This window comes from Triticum aestivum, chromosome 5A (genome assembly GCF_018294505.1).
Source record: "Triticum aestivum cultivar Chinese Spring chromosome 5A, IWGSC CS RefSeq v2.1, whole genome shotgun sequence".
Classification (NCBI taxonomy): domain Eukaryota; kingdom Viridiplantae; phylum Streptophyta; class Magnoliopsida; order Poales; family Poaceae; genus Triticum; species Triticum aestivum.
The window spans coordinates 45,597,545-45,603,544 of NC_057806.1; positions in this window are offsets into that span (position 1 = coordinate 45,597,545).

The following is a 6,000-nucleotide window of genomic DNA, read 5'->3' on the forward strand; positions in this document are numbered from 1 at the left end:
CATTAGATCTAGAAAAATTGTGAACCTACGTTGTACTTTGTCTGCAACCATGTATGTAGAGCGGTTACTGCTACACTTACCAAGCCAGCGATATTGAGAAGCACATTGAGAGATTTCCCCAGAAATCACAAGCCGTGATGAACACATATGAACTATCATAAGTTGTGATAAACACATATGAACTGAAGACTGGTGCATACTTGATCTTCATGAGATCTTTTTAGAGATCTCACGCAGGACTACACTAGAGATACTCAGCAGCTCAACTCAGTCCAAATGCCCCTAAAAAAGTCAGTCTAAATTCAGCAAATCCAGCAGCACCAGAGCTGAACGAGCACGGGGACACGGGGCTCTGACCTCTGTGCGGCGTGTGGCTGTGCCGATGGAGAGCTTTACCAAGCCGCCGGCACCGGATGCGGATAGGATGGAGCCCCCATGGTCAAGCCGTGTAGTGCCATGCCCACCACCGCCAGTGGAGGTGCAACAGTAGCACAAATGGGTCACGGCATGAGCGCCATGTACATGTGTAGCTTATGTTTGCATTTAGTCATTGAGAGATATATAGCTCTGTACATGACCACATTAGTAAAGAGGGAGACTATTGATTTAAAAACAACAAATACTTATCTTTGGATCGAATCATTAGTAAAAAATAAGCAAATGAATTATCTTTGGATTTAGCTATATAGCTCTGTACATGACCACATTAGTAAAGAGGGAGACTGTTGATTTAAAAATAACAAATAATTATCTTTGGATCGAATTCATTAGTAAAAGATAAGCTAATGAATTATCTTTGGATTTAGATATATAGCTCTTTGTAGTTTTCTTCTCTTTTGAGATATTGGTTTTTTTGTGAACAATTTGTATTACCATGGGAAAATGGACTTATCTGTTAGGGTGAATTTAATTTGAACATCTGAAGTTGATTTCCTAGATCCGCCACTGTGGTATAGTAGTCCTTTTTGAAGGTCCAGTCCCAGAGGATCTTACTCGAGGCTTCCGTATAGTCGAGTGATTTTGCTTTTGCAAGCTAATAGTACAATAGATGCATATAATTAATACTTCTTAGTGCATATTGTTTTGTCTCAATTGCCACAAATTCAATGTGCAGGTTTGCATTATTATTGTCCGATCTAAATTACATCTAAGACTTGAACAGGAGAGTGATGCCTCCTTTAATGAGTAAATTATATAGTGTAGTTGCATCTTATATTCTGTTCGGGCATGTAGGTGTGTGCTTCCTCGCTTTTCCATTTCTTATAAGTTGTCCTCATTTTGTTGTTTCTATTCAGGTTTGGATAGTTTTCTTCAACCCGCAAGGCCCGTCCAGTTGTGAGCTACGACGAATTTGTTAAGCATTGGAGGAGACAACATTGCACATCAGAGCTATGCTAAATGTAGCAAGGCAACCATGAATTGGGTATTTGAGGGAGGGGAGCGGAGAGGAACATTACCATTTTTCATGCTTTCGATGATAATTTCAATTCATAGTTTCTATGCAACACATGAGCGGTACTGGTGTGCTCAGGATGAAAGTGGCGCCAGCAGAATCAGTAGGCACTGGATGGGGAGGTAGTTGTCACCCTTGTCCCTCAGTGCTAGCCTGCCGTGGCGGCTTCACTCACTTGCTCACTAAGAATACGTGTTCGTGGGGTCATGAGTTGCTGCAGATTTGTTTTTATCACTTTTTATTGTATTTTGTATGTATCCTTAACATGCTGAGTCATTTTGTAGCTTTGATTTCCCATGCATGCCAGCCTAAATATCCACTACAAGAAATATGTCAACTTGTGACCACCACTATTGGTCACTGAAAGGTCACAAATTTCCATTTGTGACCTTTTTGTGACCAAAAATAGAAGGTTAAAAGCTGGCGGTCGTAAACTGACTATAGCGACCTTTCTTCTAGAATGGTCGAAGACGTTTACGACCAAAATATTCCTACTATGGCGTTTTGGTCACTAGCAACCTCCCCAGGCCACGTAGGCATCCAGCGTGGCAAGCTGATGTGGCACAAGATTCAGCCCGATCCAATTCGATTTTCTACATGGGCCTAGCCCAACAATTCGGCCTTTTTACTGTATATTTTCTCCATTAATTTTCTCTAGCTACATGGGCCTGGCCCAACAATTCAGCCTTATTGATTTCTTTGTGTGGCCCTTTTAACAGCATATTTTCTTTTTGATCATGTATTTTTCTGGGCCATTTCTTTGCTGGGCCTCTCATTATTTTCCCTCAAAAATAATTGTCCAATATAACTCGGGCCTAGCCCAGTTCCGAAAAAATTGATCCAATCCAAAAAAAGTTATTATGCCATTGACATTACCACACATCACACCACAAGCTATCTTGGGCAACATGCAATGTTATTATATTACAACCATTCATTCCAGCAATACATATCGAAGACATCTTTACATCCCAGAAACAGTAACTGCCAAACAAAACTATTCTACAACAAAGAAAATTAAAACAAAAATTTAGATGCTAAGACATAACAGAAGTTCCTATTGTCCTCCTCCTTGCAACATTTGAAAACCTCATTCACCTGCAGTAGATCAATCACGAGTGAGAAACTATATAGCAGAAAAAAATGTTTAAATCATGCAAAAATAACAATCATTACACATGGTATTCGGGTACAGATTCATTAGTCATTCCACATGGTATGGCAGGTACAGATTCATCAGCCACTAGAGTAGATAATAACATCACAGGCAACAATTAATACAGCTTGGATCAAGTCTCAAGCATAATAGAGTAGAGATTAGTCCAGTTTATACTCCTCTTTTAGATGTACAGATTATAGCTAATGGGAGCTGATGTCCAGGAGTATTTGCAAATGATACAACATCATGGAGTAGGATAACATGTTTAGCAGTACAGGTTATATAGTAAGCAAGCAAGCAATTTGGCAAGCTATGTTGCAAGATAATTGTTGTGTCGCTAACAATCACCATGTAAGAATGCTTTGTTGTACTAATACATGCACATCAAGCGAGAGTGGTGTTCTATTCTTACCACAGAGGCACAAGTGAGATGATGCCTGATTCGCCCTGCTTCTCCACAAGACTCGACCAGGAGCACAAGAAAGTAGGCTGGTAACAAAATAACAAGCCACACATAAAACTGTTATGCCCTGGACAACTACAGAGAAGAAAGCAAAAGTAACTAGAATAGTAGAGGTGTGGTGATCAAGTATATAAACACTCCTAGCAGCTAATTATATAAGGGCATTGCTCATGATGAAGAGCAAAGTATTTTTATGGGGAGGAAAGGCTCCCAGCTTCACCACCCCCGGGATATGCATTCAAACAAGAATTTATTAGTGAAGAACAAAAAGAGCGGCTCCCCTGTTTTTTGCTGGAACTGCAGTAGCCTAGCTCAGCTTCAAACAAGAATAACGAATTTGTAAGACATGTATGTCTGCCATAACCAAGCAAGCAGATTCAGTAGCTACTTAAACAAAATCCTAGTTCTGAATTAATCATACAGTAACAATGACTAGATGAAGGTTATTGAGTAGTAGTAATATGCATCTACATCCACATAAGTTAGGCCCGGATAATTCCCTTGAAGAAGTTGTATTGACACTCACACATAGATATCTCAAGGCAAATTCTAACTGTATTTGTGGGTTTCAGCTAAAAAGGGCAACAACAACAATGAGCATCAGCGTCACAGAAATACTAATACTCATGCTTGCTGCCTTTCTTGATGATCAGCCGGAGGTTGCTTCTCACCACACAAGTACCTGCCGCCATGGCACCTGCCCTGTACCGTGGTCACTCGGAGTTGCCGAACAGCCAAAGCACTTTGTGCTCCCGCTCGTCCCAGAAACTGCAAGATGACTAAAAACAGTCAAATATTGAATGAACATAGGGTAAGCTCATGGAAACAGGACAGCAGAGGGTAAGCTCATTGCCATATAGAAATGCAGTACATATATGGAAAGAAGAGCATACAATGCATGGGCACAGATCCAAGGAGCTACTAATACTGAATGAACATAGATGCAGCGATAAACGACAGCAACATGCATCAAACAACTGAAGATGTTCACTATAAGATCATCTATATGAGCTAAACTACCAATTTCCTATCCTATGAAGGTTATTTGATTTCAGGACATTCATATATACACCATGGACAGGTATAAAACCAAACAGAAAAGTAAAATACCACCACACAACACAAGTGTGCCCTCAAGTCCAAAAACAGTAAGTAGACTAACCACAGGTATAAAACAGAACAGCAAAGTGAATACTAACTATCCTGCAAAAAGAAATAAAACGTGAATACTAACGACTAACGCATGTGTGTCCTTAAGTCCAAAACCAGTAACCACGAAGGGGGAAAGGTAAAACAAATTCATGTGTTTTAGGGGGGCATGATAGCAGGGTGTCATAATCAGATTCCTGGAAATACTAATACTGTACACATCCCTTTTTTGAAGATAAATACCTAAAAAAACACCATAATCAGATACTATGCTACATTCAAACACAATATGATTGCCACACAGGTAGAGTAAGAGCTACTATGTCAAGACTGTAACTTAAACAAGGTTCCCAAAGGAATCATCCATAAATCAATCCTTGACAGCTAAGCTTGACCGAAGAGCTTCTCGTGCTGTCTCCCTGAAGCATGAGAGGGGATCCGATCGGAACCTCGGCCGGCCGGCCAGGGCGGGAGGAAGGGGTTGGGGGGAGTCCGTACCGGCGAGCAGAGCAGAGCGGAGGAGGCTTCTTCCGTCGCGGCGACACCGTACCACGCCACGTCCTCCTTGGTGTTCACCCCCTCGACCTGCACCAGCGACGTGCTCTCGTACTGGTTCGACTTCGACCTGCAGATCAACCCCCACATCGCCATCAGCGCGCCGCCCAATCTCACCATGAAATGAATCGCCAGATCCGGTGAGAGCATGGCCAAGAACGGGGCTGCTCACCTCTTGAAGCCGAGGATGGTGCCCCGGACGTAGAGCCTGACGCACTGCCCCGTGCGTCCCTTCACCATGGCGGCTGCCTCCGCTTAGGGTTTCGACGGGATGGGGACACGGGAGGGGAGGGGGAGAAGGTCGGGCGGGGGGGTGCGGGAGGCGATGGGCGGTGCGGCGGCGAGGGGAGGCTAGGCGACAAGGGGAGAGGGAGAGGGGAGGCGAGGCGGCGAGGGGAGAGGGAGAGGGGTGGCGGATCTAGATCTGGAGAGGGAGACGACGCTAGGGTTTGCGTGCGGGAGGGAGTTTCCTTTTTTTCAGACAAAGAGGGGGTGAGGGAGAAAGGGCTGCCGTCGGGTCTGGATCTGGAGAGGAGCATCCGACGGTGCTGAAGCCACGATCCGCGTGACATGCTCATGGACCAATCAGAGCCCAGTACACGTTATGAACATCTAAATTGGTCTTAATCGATTAAAAATAAGATGTTGAATCATATAAACAGTTTTATGATATGAGAATTCAAAAAAATAAAAACATTCTCATTGTGTCAGCAAATGTGACCTAGTTTTTTAGGAAAACTAACAAACTTGGAATTGGAATAAGACAAATATCTTTAAAAAGTGTTATGAGAAATGAGTTTTTAGGGGGGAAAATCATTTTCTATTTTCGGAGTGACAAAATTCTTTTTTTGTGAAGAATCTACCAAATATTTCTTTCAAAATGGCACCACACCATTTTCCCAAACTATAAGACAACATTTTATGTACAATTAACCAAATCTTAAAATGTAAAATGCTTTTGATTCACCTCTCATCAAAAAGACAATTTATGTTTCAAAAAAGAATCCCTGAGCATTCTTTTTTTCTACTTTTTCACATGAAAAATTCAAAAAATGATCTCCTATTGTGCACAAGGGTGCATATTGGAATGGCAAACAATGTTGCCTAAGGAAGTTTTCATTTTCTTTGGATGAAAAAACCATTTTCCATTTTTTGAGTGCCCAAAAGGAGGGTTTTTTGTGAATGACCTCCCAAATAATTGTTGCAAAATTGGACCAAATC